At 45.0% G+C, this 16,115-nt stretch overlaps 1 protein-coding gene across 4 annotated transcripts in view; it reads right to left on the bottom strand.

Annotated features, from left to right (window-relative positions):
• The window catches only part of DDR2 (discoidin domain receptor tyrosine kinase 2), a 160,967-nt gene that overhangs the window by 76,792 nt on the left and 68,060 nt on the right, over nt 1-16,115 (bottom strand). The window lies entirely within an intron of this gene.

The raw sequence follows: 16,115 nt of genomic DNA, 5'->3' as shown, positions 1-16,115 counted from the left end.
TGGTGGGGAGAAGAGAAGCCACGTGATTTACAGCTGTAGATTTTCATTCAGAGGCCATTCAGGGCATTCGAGGCTTGTTTTCCTCTCTGCTGAGTCATTTTTCATTTCAGATTCAACAAATAGAAAGAGCAATCTTTGGAGTATTTAATACTCAGCAAACAAATATGCAGAAATGAGCTTGGTTTTGGCAGAAGATGAGCCACACACACACACACACACACACACCATCGCTGTACCAAACACCCTCATGTTTTATCTTGATTCCCAAGGATTTGTTGATGTCTTTCTCATTCCCAGCTTCCCTCTGGGAGTCCCAATCTCTTGCTTCTCAAAATGTAGCTGCTCAGTGCTGAGCCAAAGGCCCAGACTGGCCCAATCTGTGTTTAAGCACAAAGGATGACCCAAGGTGACCTTCACTGCTCAGAGGAGGATGCAACAGCAAGCTCTGCTCCTGCCTTTGTTAGAAGAGCACTTTGCTTTCCTCACTCTTTTCACCTTCGTTGGAGGCAACTAGAGTTTGCCAAAGCAGCGGAGGGTTGGGGGGGAACAGCCAGACAGCTATCTCATCCTCTCACTCGCCATCCAGAAAGAGCAGAGGACACTGAAAGAAATCACTGTCACAGAAGACACTCCCCCTGCTGGGGGCAGGATGGACCACAAAACATCCACGGCGTGGCAACATTTGCCTGTTATCCTTTCTATTGTATAAGCACTAGTGATGTCAAATCTAATGCCGTCATGAGATTAGTGGGAGGAGAAAGGAGAGTAAATACAAAGTGAAGGCAGGGCATTTTCCAAACACAAAAGGGTCCGTTAGAAGCTCAGTATCCCTGGGCCTGCTAAGACCTTGGGCAGCTCATTTAACCTCACTGAGCTCTAGCAGCCCCGGGCTCTTCATGGGGATATTTCACTCCCACCCCTGACTTCCACTAACCCACACTTGGGTACCTGTCCCACCCAGCCCCTCTCATTTTCTTTCTGCATCCCACCCTCTACCCCAGGCCCCTCAGGAGCCCTGATGCATGTGCTGGTGATCAGAGGGCCGCCTGCACCACTACTGAGCACACTGATGTCAGCAGGAGGGCCTACGGTTGGAGGGTTTTGGAGGTTATGATATGAAGACGTTAGTCCTCAAAAGTATAGGCCCACTGCCACGAAAGCTTGAAGGTATCTGAGTGCCCATCTTTCTCAGTCCTCTGTGGTTAAAGGTGATGAAGGTAGGGCAGCCTCCAAAGCAGACAGGCCTCCACAAGGTCAACAGCTGGTCAGAGGCAGGGCCAGGCCTCTGGTCACCCAGGTTAGCACTGGTTCTCTGGTGCCACCGCCTCTCCCTGGCCCAACCTCCTGTTTTTCTTTCCTTAAACTCTGAGCTCACACACCTTCTTTAGGCCCTGTCCATCTCAGTAACTGATTTCTTTAAACCAGAGTGAAGTTATTTGGAAAACCTCTGTGATGGTTTTCAAATTTGTCCACAAATTCTCTGACACTCTCCCATGGAGAGCTAGGATCTAATTTCCTTTCTCTTGAATACAAGCTCGACTGAGTGACTCGCTTCTAACAAAATGAATACAGTGAAAGTGATGGCTGTGAAACTCCAGAGCTAGGTCCCAGAAGGTGATACACATCCACTGGGCTCTCTCTCTCTCTCTCTCTCTCTCTCTCTCTTAGACTTGCCCTGGAAACCCACTGCCATGTGGCGAGGGAAGCCAGGCCATGTGGAGAAGCCATGTGTAGGTCTTCTGGCCAATACCGTTGCTGAGGTCCCTGCAGACAGCAGAAGAAACTCTCACACTTGTGAGTGAAGAAGGCTCTGGTGACTCTGGTCCCAGCCACCATCTGGGGCAACCACAGGAGAGACCCCGGGCAAGACAGCCTAGCTGAGGCCAGTCACCTCAGAAACATGAGCAATGATAACAATAACATGATTGTTGTGTGTTAAGCCACTAAGTTGTGAGGTGATTTATTACCCGGCAAGAAATAACTGGAAAAACCTCCTTGGGTAAGTAAGGCACAGCCTCCTTGCAAATGTAAGTGTTGGGTTTTGAACACTGCCAAGTTTTTACTTATCACCAATCTGTCCATTGCCTCAAAGCCTAGAATGAAAACTTAGGCCACACAGTAAAGGGGTCAGATGGAAACAATGGTAAGCAAGAGACACAGCTCTCTCATTAAACCCAGAAGTGAGTTGAAAGACTAACGTACGAGATGCCTTTCCCTTGAGGGCTTGGCAGTGAACCCCGAAGCAGCATCTTACTCACTGGATCCCCCCTTCCTATTGCACCTGGGCCCCTACCCCAGAGGTAGGACTAGCTCTTCAGGCAGCCCTTCTCAGCCACCACGGCCATAGCCAGACTTGCCGGGTTTGAATCCTGTCTCCTCCTGCACCAGGTATGTAGACCTGGCCACACACACCCCTGAACCTTGGTTTTTCTGTTTCCTCACCTGTAAAATGAGAGCAATAATGGCACCTGCTCCTGTAGAATGTCATGAGGATGGAATGAGTTATTACACAGGAAGTACTTAGAACAATGCCCGGCTCACAAATGTTCACGTATATTTGTATTTCTATTTTATTTTTACTGTGCCCAGGCCTTGTATCCTCAATAAATTTGCAAGTTAGGGGCAAAAAGCATGCCTCCCCCATCCGTCTCCTTATATCTGTATCAGCTGACACCTACACAGTGGATGCCAGTTGCTTGGCAGGTCATTTCAATGGTAATAAAACAGGCAAGAACAACAGTACAAACTCCTCGCCTTTGACAAGCGCACTAAACCTTGCTGGGTACATCCTGAGTGATGCTGCCTCTGGAGAAAGTGACTTGACCCTTTATGGACAGTCATTCAGAGGTCACGAAAGACTCATGCACTTAACTATGAGCCAGCACAGCAGAAACCAGCCTGGGGCCGAGGAGAGAAGGGCGGTGGCCACGTCTTGAGGGACAGTGATGTGATCCCACTGCTAGATCGAGTGCTGCTCTGCTCCCACGTGAGAGAGCACACACGCCCCCAAGACCTTCCAATCCAGCCACCCAAAGCCGCGAGGGCCAAGAACTTGTTCCAGTCATGCTGTTTCCACCAGGCCTGCCCTATTCTTGTGCTCCGTGGCCGTGCTGGCCTCTTTAGAACACGTGACTCTATCAGGCTTCTTACTAATTTGCACAGGCCCAATCAACACGGGCTTGAAGCACCTCTGGGACAGGAATAAATTCAATCTCATCCAGCCATAGGAAACCCTCCTGAACCTCAGAAGAGATCTGGTGTGATGCCAATGAACACTGCTTCCAGTTCCCTGCAGGAGGAACTCCAGGGAGACACTTGGATCCACATTCCCAGACACCAGCCAGCATCTACCCTTTCAGCAAAGAAACCTAGGTGTCTTTCCCTTAACATATTCAGAGACTCCTGTATATGAGGGTTAACACCAGTGCTCTCGCCACGAAGAGAAGGGAGACCCCTCACCTTCTCTGAAACGATCAGCTGAACGAGGAAGCAAGGAGTTCACCTTTTAGGCCTTTGCAACCATATTCTGTAGTGAACATTTTCAGCAATGATACAGGTCAAGCACTTCTAAAACAGCCAGAAACGAATAAACCTCTGGGTTGAAAGGCACTTTGCTTTCCTTTTTTGGCTGGGCACAACATTAATTCTTTTTAACTTTTTATCTTATATTGGAGTATAGTTGATTAACAATGTTGTGTTAGTTTCAGGTGTATGACAAAGTGATTCAGTAATACATATACATGTATCTATTCTTTTTCAAATTCTTTACCCAATTAGGTTGTTAGGGAACATTGAGCAGAGTTCCCTGTGCTATACAGTAGGTCCTGGTTGGTTGTCCATTTTAAATAGAGCAGTGTTTACATGTCAATCCCAAACCCCCTAACCATCCCTCCCCACACCTTCCCCCACCACCAGTAACCATAAGTTCGCAGCAACATGGATGGACCTAGAGATTGTCATACCGAGTTAAGTAAGTCAGACAGAGAAAGAGAAATATGTACGATAATGCTTATATGTGGAATCTTAAAAAAAAAAAAAAGGACACTTTTCTATAGATCTGGAAAGTACGAAATATGGGTAAAAGTAGAAAATGGTGTCACAATTAAAATTAAATGAGATGATGTATACAAAGGACTTAAAGCACTGGTGCCTGGGAGATAGTAAGTACTTATTAAGATTTAGTATGCTCACACATATACATATGGGATCTAAAAAAAATGGTTCTGAAGAACCTAGGGGCAGGACAGGAATAAAGACGCAGACGTAGAGAATGGACTTGAGGACACGGGCAGGGGGAAGGGTAAGCTGGGACGAAGTGAGAGAGTGGCGTGGACTTATATATACTACCAAATGTAAAACGGATAGCTAGTGGGAAGCAGCCGCATAGCACAGGGAGATCAGCTCAGTGCTTTGTGACCACCTAGAGGGGTGGGATAAGGAGGGTGGGAGGGAGACGCAAGAGGGAAGAGATATGGGGATATACGCATATGTATAGCTGATTCACTCTGTTATAAAGCAGAAACTAACACACATTGTCAAGCAATTATACTCCAACAAAGATGTTAAAAAAAAAAGATGTAGCCATTAGTAGTGGTATTATGAATAGAATGGTGTACAGGAAGAAAAAACGATCAGTAGTCAAGGTGACACATATATATTGGGCATCTATTGTGAGCCCAGGATAGGTTGGGTCACCTGGAGGTAATACAACAAAAAAGCATCAGGAGATTTACATGGCTGGCACACGTGAACATTTGGAAAAACAAAGATAGCAGGCACGCAAGTTCATGGCAGGCCATGGCTGCAGGGATGGTGTGACAGAGGAGGAGATGTACAAGTGGACGTGGACAAATAGATTTTAGGAAAGACCAAGAAGGAAAAATACAAAATAAGGAATCATGAAAAAGTGCCAACGTTTGAATGGTCTGGCCAATGAAAGAGGCAAAGGCTCACGAAGACCTTCAAGGATGGGAGAGAAAAAGAGAAAGAGGAATTCAGAGCTGACCAGCTTATCTGCCATCACTACCAGGCTCTGACACCTTGTAGACCCTCTCAGGGACTTGGAAGGTCTTTTTAGACTCAAAAGTCTTAGGAAAAACAAGCAGGGCAAGGACATGGAGCGGTAGTGATAAATTTAATCTTCTCATTTTGCTCTGAGTTTAGGAGTAGCAGAGCAAAGTGGAAGACGGGGTATTATGCAACTGTTGGCATGGGGACATATAGACACTAAGAGTGAAGGCTCATGGGCCCCAAGACCTTGGACAAATACAGCTCAGGAGCTCCTGCCCAAATCCCAGAGCCTGAAAACTTCATTCAGCAGTTGGGTTAGGACCAAGTGTCTGGGATTCCTTTCCTGGATGCTACCGTTTTCTTCAAGCAAGTCACTCTCTCTGCACCTGCAGCTCCTGCAATCCTTGCCCAAATAATAATGTCACTGATGAAGAGAAGTTCAGCCTCCAGCCATTTCTATTTCATGCTTCCTTCACGTTGCTAGCTGGACATTCCCTTCTGTGTTACTTTCACTGGCAGCCTCTGAACCAAGAGGTGCGGAAAATATAAGTTTACTTAAGGCTATGAAACATCTGCAGACTTCATCTGACTTCAGGAAGTTTCCCTTTGCATGACCAGGGCCTGGTACTTACTCTTGATGTGTGAAGAGCCTCCTCTCTCCAACCTGCCAGGCCTAACCCTCTCCAATTCGTAGCCCAGCTCAAAGACCCTACATTGCCAGGGCCAAGTGGGAGACCAAAAGCCTGCCCAATCCTGGCCTCAAAGCTCCCCCAGTCTCGGTCTCAGAATGTTCTAGTCAACTCCACCTCTCCTGAAGAAAGACTCACACCTACCAGCTCTTTGAATAAGACCTCATGGCTTCTGAGTTGCCCCTTTTCACCAAGTAGATCCATGCTTTCCTTCAAACTCTTGCTCTGAACACCTGTCTGACTTGCCCCATCCCACCTTTGGGCTCAGATGATTGGCTTGGAGATATAAATAGATATGAATGTAACATTTGTTAGTTGCAATATTTCTCTGCATGCTCCCTCCCTAGCTAGACTGTGTAAGCTCCTGCAGGGAGGGACCTTTTCATGCCTTCTTTGAATTTCCAGTGCAGAGTCTAGAGATAATCAGTGAATGTGTTGGGCAGATGAATGGATGACCAGAGGGGTCCTTAGAATCCAGGAGTGGCAGTTGCCCATCCATCTCACTGCTAACAGCTGAGATATGGCGTGTGCCGGCTTTTTCAACTAGTCTCTTACCTCCTCTCTGGCACTTCTTCCAGGTCATAACGGAGTCTCCTCTCTCGACTCCATCACATCTATACTCTGTAACTTAGCAGACACCATACAGTGACTTACATTGCTTCCTAGTTGTGCTTGTATATGTCTGTGAAAATCTTGTCTCCACAGTAAAACTGTGAGCTCCTGAAGGGCAAGAATATTTCTCATCTCTCAGTGCTTATGAGAGTAATAATAAATATTTCTGGAGCACGTATTATATACCAGGCAATATGAATTTTCTCATTTGGCCCTCGTAACAACTCTCTGAGGTTTTTATTATTTTTATCCTCATTTTGCAGATGAGAAGATGATGGAGACACAGAGTGTCGATAATTTGCCCAAGATCACACAAGTAGCAAATGCAACAGCTTTCAATATGTGGTTACCTATGGATGGTTGATGAGGTTTAGGAGCTGGGTGCTGCCACATTCTTCCCACCCAGTCCCGTTTAATTGGACATTCTCTTCGGGCACAAAGGTATGCTCAGCTCTCCTCTACTTGCGAGATTTCTATCACATTGCCAGCAAGTGAGTCTGTCTTCAGGAGGCAGTCCCTACCTGCCTCCACCTCTTTTTTAAATTAAAGTAGAGTTGATTTACAATTTGTGTTAGTTTCTGGTGTACAGCAAAGTGGTTCAGATACACACACACACACATATATATGTATATGTATATATTCTTTTTCATATTCCTTTCCATTATGGTTTATTACAGGATATTAAATATAGTTCCCTGTGCTATACAGTAGGACCTTGTTGGTTATCTATTTTATATACAGTAGTGTGTATCTGCTAATCCCATACTCCTGATTTATCCCCCCATCTCCTTTCCCCTTTGGTAACCGTAAGTTCGTTTTCTATGTCTGTGAGTCTGTTTCTGTTTTGTAAATAAGTTCATTTGTATCAGATTCCACATATAAGTGATATCATATGATATTCGTCTTTCTCTGACGGACTTCACTTAGGATGATAACCTCTAGGTCCATCCATGTAGCTGCAAATGGCATTATTTCATTCCTTTTTATGGCTGAGTAATAGTCCGTTGTATACATGTACCACATCTTCGTTATCCACGCATCTGTAGATGAACATTTAGGTTGCTTCCACGTCTTGGATATTGTAAACAGTGCTGCTATGAACACTGGGGTGCATGCATCTCTTCTAAGTAGAATTTTCTCCAGATATATGCCCAGGAGCGGGATTGCAGGATCCAATGCACCTGCCTCTAACTTGTGCTCCTTGCTTCTCATTGGCTGACCTGGAGCCTCTCAGGTACCGGACCTCAGAGCTGCGTTTGGCGTCATAGCACTGGGACAGCTCAGTGTTCACACCTGCCCCTTCCACTCACACACACAGGCAGTTCAGTGTAGTAGAAAGGTCTGGGCAGGGGCAGATGCTTCTGTGGCTCTCGAAGCTTAGACCATTGGAAGGGTCCATTTGATTAAGAAATATAATATAAAATTACAAATACAAAATTAAGTTCAGGGCCTCAAACGGATCTTGAACTAATGAGGAGGGCAGAAGCAGAAGCTGCACCCACTATCAGCAAACCCACCTCAGGACCCGAGCTCTAGTCCCAGCTCTGCCACTAACCACGCTACTGCCTGAGCAATCTCTTTCCCCGAACGGGCTCAGCTCCCTCCTGGTTCAAATGAGGGGGCTGGGATGAGTGAGAATGGGGGAGCTCTGCGGCCCCTCTCAGCCCTGGTGCTTGAACTCTAGCAGCCATGGCTCCAAGCACTTTCCCAGGCTCTTCACCGCAACATCGCAGAACCGCCCCTGGTCCAGGAGGGATGCTGCTTCTCCCTCCAGCCCAGGCACATACTGTATTACAGTAATGAGAGCTTAGGTTGCTTTAAATATCACAAAACAAAAACAACGGGCAGCCCGGGTTCATCATCATTCCCTGCCCAGACCACAGAGGAGAGTGCCGCCAGACCGAGGCCAGAGCAGAGATGGTGAGGGGAGCCCACACACCCCTTTCAGGAATCCATTGGCTCATGTCTAGAACGAAAATCACCAACGACGGCAGGGGCTGTGAAGAGCCAGTGGGAGGGAGAGCCCGCAAGGTCACTCTGGGACACAGAGGCCCTGGCTGGAGTGAGGGTGGAGATCAGGGTTCTGGATCCACCAGAGATGAGCTGGTGCCAGGCCTGAGGCTGCAGGAACCGCGGTCTCTCACCTCTAGGAGAGCCAGAGGAGTCCAGCCAAAGGTCTCCACAGAAAGGAGGCTGGTCTCCCCCACAGGGCCCTGGGAGACATCCGCTGAGCAGAACACCAAGCATTCATCAGAAGGGAAGGAGCTGTGGCGACATGGAAAGGACTTTCTCCCACGGGGCTTCCCCAAAGCCAAAGGGCAAATACTCAGGGGAAGCCGGCAGACCCTACAAGGCCCACTCCCTGAAGCAAGAACTAAGCTGTTCAGCTCACCATAAAGAGTCCCTAGTCAACCCACATTCTATAAAATGGTCCGTGACCGATCAGAGGCCCCATCAGTTAGTTGTTTGATGTTGGCATGTGTCAAATTATGGTGAAGGACATGCACACAAGCAATCCTCCACAGAGACAGGAAAAAAGGCTCACGCACATACTCTGCAAACCTGGCTCCCCGGCCGCTTACAGCTCTCAGGCTGTGTGACTCCACTGCTCCAAGGCTGTCCCTGGTGGTTAGGGAACATGGCACTTAGGACAGATGGGGCTTAGGGCCAGGGAGGTGCCCTTTCTACACCACGCCAACCCCATGCCCTGAACCCTCTAACACGTGGTGCTTCCACCAGAGAAGGAAGTGAAGAGGAGCGCTGCCAGTGATTTGTGTTTGACAGCAAACACACGTGGGCACCTCTTTTCTAAGCTTTAGGATCTTTTCAGGCTGAGCTTTCTCAATAACTATGTCAGTCAGACATTTTCAAAGGGAAGCAGAAGGTCTGAAGTTAAATGAAGGATTGAGCTCCTTTTGCCAGGACCTCACTCAGCAGTAACTTCAGGAATGTGCATCGAGCAACGCATCCAATGGCGGGTGGTGTCACCAATCCGTGGGGATCCCAGCATGCCCACAGAGGATAGAACTAGGCCTGGGAAAGACAGAGACTCGGCAGAAGGCCGGTGCTGGGTGGAGGGAAAGAAGCTACTGCAAAATCCATTAAACAGGGAAACCAGAACCTGGAATAGATGGTTCCTAGCACACGGCCTAACCGGCACTTGAATTTATGTTCCACAAAAGCAGAGAGAGCATCTCCCTTGATCATTGCTGACTCCCCAACACCTAACACACTGCCTGCCATGGAGCAGGTGCTCAGGAATTAATGTATAGTAGGTGCCCAATAAACTCTTTTTCCCTTTTTTACATTCTTAATCTCTTCCGGCTCAGGAACTTAAGCTGACTGTGGGTTTGTGGTCTGTTTGCCACTCATGGCTGGAACTAAATAGATAACGCTGTTCTGGGGCACACCTGTTTCTCGCTTTCCATCTGGCCTCCCTTCCTTCCTCATACTCACCACCCTTCCAACAAGAACAACATACTAGTAAGCCCTCTATTACCTTCCCTTCTCTGAGCTCCTCATTGATCTTGATATATTCTCTCTTGGACTGGAAGTTAATTTTTTTTTCATACGATGCAGTCTTGTCTCTATTTTTATCCCATTTGTGTAGTGCCAACTATATTCCTCTCATTATAAACTCACTGAGATCAGGGACTAAGTTACACATGCTTTGTAGGCACCATGGCACCCAGCCTGATGCTTTATCTATCTCTGAACAAACTCACAGTCTCTCTCTCCCAAGATACAACTTCCCTAGTTATACTTAATTCCTCATTATTCAATATGGTCTATTCCCCCTTAAACATCTTCCCACCTTTCAAAAGGAGAAAAAAAAGACTTTAACCATTTGTTAACCAGCTTTTATTGAGAACTTACCGTATATCAGGCAATGTGCTAGGTGGCAAAAGGGAAAAGATGAACACACACACACACACACACATACACGTGCACACAATAGAGGTCAGAAATATCACAGTTTAAGCCTCCTTCTCTACTAAAGTCAAAAGAGTTAGCTAGCTAAGTGGTCTAGCAGAAACAGTATCTGACCATTTGCTCAACTAATGATGTAACCTTGGATGAACCAAATATTCTCCCTGAGATTCTGTCTCTTAATCCGCAAAACAAAGGGAAGGACTGCCAAGGACATGCCCTCTCTCATATTCTGTTCCTTCTTCACAATGAGCAGTACCAAAGTTTACGTGATTACATTCTGTGGTAGAAAGTAAAACTGCTATAGCTATTGAGAGGAAAATGAGAGCCATGAGGTTGAAATAGTTTGGAGGTAAAATTTAAACTACCCATAGAAGCAACTACTGTTAAGCCCACATCAACAAACTGCATACCCAGAGACTTTAGTAGTGATAGACACTCAACAAATCGTCTATACTGAGTCACACACATGAATCTAGTTGGGTAGACAACATCCAAGCAAAATGAGAGTGAATATAAGACTTTACATTGTTCTTGGTCTTTCTGAACTCATGAGCTGTAAATATAATCCGGTTTTACAGCTGGAAGAGAAAGAAAAGACACTAAAGATATCTCTTTTTTCTGCAGATTATGAAGAAGTTAAAAATTTTCAAAGGACAATGGAGGAAATAATCCAAGAAGGAAGGCAGAGTGACAATAACTGCAAAGGAGCAAAGATAAGAAAAATGATTCAGTACTCGATGCACAATAATGCCTGTGTGATAAGAATGCTGAGAAGAAAAATAAGACAAAGAGGATCAAGAGAAGAACTCAAAACTGTACAACTGGAACTAATAAGAAGAATGAGACTTTCCTCAGACAGGGTGTATTAGACTTTGTGGAAGTCCAAGGAAGCAGAACTTCCAGGATCCACGGGTTCAAGGGGTTTAATACACAATGAGTGGGAAGAGGGGAGAGGTTATTTCTCTACAAAGCAAACAAAAGGATTCACTGAAGGAGACTTTGGAATGTTCCAACTGGAAAAAAAAGAAGACTCCATTGGGAGTTAATGGTCTTCATATACATGATACACTGTCCTGAAGTAGAAGGATCCAGGCTATACAACAGACATTCAAAATCATAACTAAGGAAGTTTCAGAGAGGAAGACTTTGACCAAAACTAAAGGGGAACATCCTAAAAATTAGAATCATCCGAAATTGGGGTGTATTTCTTTGTGAGGATATGAGCTCCTCATTATTGGAAGTGTTCATTCAAGTGAAGGCTGAATAATCATCTTATTTAGGAGACTGTAGGAAAGAGTCCTTCTCTGTGCAGGCGATTGTGCTAGCTAACTTCGAAACGCCCTTCCAAATTTTTTTATTAATTTATTTATTTTTGGCTGCATTGGGTCTTTGTTGCTGTGCGCAGGCTTTCTCTAGTTGAGGCGAGCGGGGGCTACTCTTCATTGTGGTGCACGGGCTTCTCGTTGTGGTGGCTTCTATTGTTGCAGAGCACGGGCTCTAGGTGCGTGCGGGCTTCAGGAGTTGTGGCTCGTGGGCTCTAGAGCGCAGACTCAGTAGTTGTGGCGCACGGGCTTAGTTGCTCCACGGCATGTGGGATCTTCCCAGACCAGGGCTCGAACCAATGTCCCCTGAATTGGCAGGCAGATTCTTAACCACTGTGCCACAATGGAATCCCTCCCTTCCAGATATAGACTGTTTCTGAGAGGTACCCAGGTGTTGAAAGAACAATTTATTTATGCTGATACAGATTGGAAGTCTCACATAATGATAACTTCCGGCCCAAGAGTCACATGGCCTGTAGACATATGGAGTCTCTCACATGTTCACACCACATACACATGCACACATCACAGCTGGTCATTGTCACTTTTCTTGTTATGCATATACCATCTGGTCCAGACTCTGTGGCAAAAGTGGCATAACAAGACTTTAGTGGCGTAACAAGACTACTCTCTACTACAGCCAAATTGTTTACAGCAACTTTGAGCTTCAGTCAGAAGTGGATCTGGAGGGCAAAACTGATCACTCTTCCAAGAAAATATGGTCAACCTATTTCATGCCACTTAATAGTTGTAAAGAATAATTAGATTTATTGTAGTCAGTCATAAAATCCTAGTTATTCAAGTGTTTTAATTTGTAAGTATACATGGGTAAATTATCTTTGTTTTTGAGTTCCCCCTCTCATGTCCTGATCCCCCTAAGTCCTGAATTATTTATCAGGGTCTTGAATACCATTGAAATGTAAGCCAACACTGCTCAGGGTTTCTCTTATTTCATTTCACCACAACATATGTAGAAGACAGAATATGGGAAGGTAAATACTGGTTTAATTACACAGAGTATAGTTTCCTTTTCTGTCTCTACACAGTAGCTATAAGCCATTTGAGGGCATGGACTCTGTCCTGTTCCTCACAGTGCCCTGTAAGAAATTAATGTCTCTGAGTAACACCTCAGAGCTGCATCATCTCAAGAATATCTCTTCCAATGGCTTGTCATGGTCCCAAATCCCAATGTTAGAGTCCTGGAGTGCCATTGCTTCTAAAATTTTGGTTAGAATGTACATTTAAACATGTTTAGTAAAAGAATGACCCAACTCAAGCATGCTCATGCTTCTATGCAAATAACTTCCTCTTGTGTAGAGATTTGCATGTACCAAAGGATCCCAACGCTGAAATCATATGATAAAAATTCTGAAAGCTCAATACCATCCTTACAATCCTGGAGTCTCAGAGTCTCAGGCTGCCCAGAACAAAATATTCACCTGGGTGTAAATCTTCAATCTAGCACTCAAATGAGATTCATGATGTCCTTGACCTAGCTCCCTGAAAAGAGGTGTAGCACACACAGGGATCTAGGTCATGGCTGTAGGGTCCACGATAGCCCAATAGGCAGAGCACTCACAAAGTCCCAAGCCTGGGTAGAGGATCCAGGGCTGAGAGGAAGGAGCACATTTGCCCAAAGTGGCAGAAGATAGTGTTCCCAGTGGAAGCCAGGGTATTGCTACTGAATGAACATCAAGTGAAGGGTGAGCTAAGGGTGAGCTAAGGCTGAAAAGAAGACAGCAAATCCTAAGGTTTGGATCCTACACTATTGCAAGCAAGAAACATAGTGAGAGATAGGCTCACAGTAAAGTTACGGTCACTGCCAATGTGCTGGATGCCCCCTCTGTGTGGTCCATGACAGTTTAAAGGAGCTCTCTCATGAACTGACTTATGGTTACCAGGGGGAAGGGAAGGGGGAAAGGTATAGTTGGGGAGTTTGGGATTGACATGTACACACTGCTCTATTTAAAATGGATAACCAACAAGGACCTACTGTATAGCACAGGGAACTCTGCTCAATATTATGTAACAACCTAAATGGGAAAAGAATTTGAAAAAGAATAGATACATGTATATGTATAACTGAATCACTCTGATGTACACCTGAAACTAACACAACATTGTTAATCAACTATACTCCAATATAAAACAAAAAGTTTAAAAAAAAAAGCTACAAGGATATATTATACAACACAGGAAATATAGCCAATATCTTATAATAACTAGATGTGAAATATAACCTTTAAAAATCATGATGTTGTACACCTGAAACTTATATAATATTGTACTATACCTCAATAAAATAATAATAATAAATAAAAGATTATTAAAAGGTAGGAGAAAAAAATAAAGAAGCTCTCTCATGAGTAACAATCCCTGTTTGAAAATGCCTATGATTGTACTCAGGGCATGTGTGGGACATCACTTTCCTGACTAACTGAATCACATACCAACTAACATAACAGGCCAAGGTGAGAATGGGAGCTAATCAGGAAGAAGAGATCTTTCTGAGTATTATCTAAACTCTTTGCAAACCCAAAACTCTTGGTATTGATGTTTAAGAATTTTAGTATAGAACTTTTGCTCTTATTCTTATATCCGTGGTGTCATGAAACTAAAACTGGGTTTTCACTTGCATAAAATTGATGGCATTTGTAGAAATAATGAGCGATTCTTAGAGAAAGGAAGTAAAAACAAACTTAAGAGAAGTTGAACACGTTGAAGATACTCTACATTTGGCTTTTATTTTCTCATGCTCTAAATGAATCACACACAAAATAGAGAATGACATCCTGTATCCAGCCACCAGCCTGACAGTTTGTAGGAACCAGATCACACAACCACATTCAGCCTCCAACAACTGTTCTCCAACAACACCCCATGCTCTTCAAAGCCAACGTCCATAAAAGTAACCAACCCCAAGTTAGAGCAACTACGACAGTCAGTTGTTCACAGAAATTGCATTTGCAGCGCAGGACAGGGTAAACATTTTTCAAACAACTGACATCAGGGAAGTGTCCAAAATTAATGCAGAATTGAAACGATGGGATGTAAATGGATGTGAGTGGAACCAACATAGATCTTATGAAGGCAATCATTAAATCGTTATGGCCTAGCAAGGCCTGCATTTAGAATTATAACACTAATGAGACAAGTTTCAATTCAATTCAGCAAACATTTTTTTTACACGGCATTGACAAATGCAAATGCCTCTAGTTAGTTCTCAAAATCTCCTTGCCCTCTGCCCATGTTCCCAGGCATCATGGTGCACTGATGTAAGTTAGCAGTCTATGCTGGCCTTCTTCATTCCCTGACAAGGGAGCATCCTGTTGCAGATACTTCTGGTTAAATAAGGATATGGAGAGCCTCAGAAAATATACTCACAGCACCCCCAAAGCCCCCAGAGGATTACATATTAAAAGCTCCTCGCCCTGTGAATCAAACAGAGCAATTTCAGGCTTTGGAGAACCTACTAATCTCTCCTCCTTTTCCTCTGAAAACCCAGGACAGGCCTTTAGGAATAAAGCATCTTCTTTAGGAGCCCATGACTGATGGGAGAAGCCCTCCAAAGCTAGCAATGGGAGCAGTTAGGGAGGAGCCCTCTGAACAGGCTCCTTGGACGCCCTTATAGTTCAAGAGGAGAGCTGTGTGTTGCAAGGTGCCTACGAGCTTCCCAGCGGTCAGCCTCTGCTGGTGGGCACATTCCTCACCATGACCCTCTCCGGCCCTGAAGATGCATAAGCTGTACCCACACAGCAGGAGGCAGGGGAGAGTTGGGAGGAGAATAACCCGACCCCAATCATTGGGCTGGACCTCAACCCGGCTTGAGATAAGTACTATTCTTCCTTCTCCCCTGAAAAACAATCACCACGGCACATCCAGAGTGAAAATACAGGAGATGGAAGGGTAAATTAAAACATCCTCATGCTGGGCAGGCCTAAAGGGGCAGCAGGATTAAACACCTTAAATGAGTCAGAGACCGTGCCTCCCCTGATGTGGTGGGTTTTTTTTTTTTAATTGAAATATAGTTGATTTACAATATTGTGTTAGTTTAGGTGTACAACAAAGTGATTCAGTAATATATACTTTTTTCAGATTATTTTCCATTATAGGTTATTACAAGATACTGAATATACATAGTTCCCTGGGCTTTGAACAGCCTCAAGCGTGCACACAGCAAGGGGCTGATTCCCTCTGTAAGCAGAGCATCTACCTGGACAGCTTCTGAGAACTGAATCCCTGGACTGCTCTGCTTGGACACGGTACCCCACAGAGCTTTGCCATTTGTCTGACCTCTCCCCCTTCTCAACTCTCCCACCTTCTGGGTTTTCCCCTCAGTCAGCTGTCTCAGTGTTCAGTTTCCTTTAACAAGGTGTCCTGAGAAGACAGTTCTAAGGCACATGGACAAGAAGATAAATGACAAACATCCGTCACCAACAAATTCCTCGATTTTGTTCTCAGTCTCAGAGAAGATTTGTTTAATTGGCACTTGCTAGCATTCCAGTCAGTAAGTCTAGACCCTCAGGGCTGGAAATGGAGAACCCTAGAC

The sequence above is a fragment of the Pseudorca crassidens genome, chromosome 2, assembly GCF_039906515.1.
Source record: "Pseudorca crassidens isolate mPseCra1 chromosome 2, mPseCra1.hap1, whole genome shotgun sequence".
In the NCBI taxonomy this organism is placed as follows: Eukaryota; Metazoa; Chordata; class Mammalia; order Artiodactyla; family Delphinidae; genus Pseudorca; species Pseudorca crassidens.
Note: the sequence above shows the minus strand (reverse complement) of the source record. Positions and strands in the feature narration are given on the sequence as shown.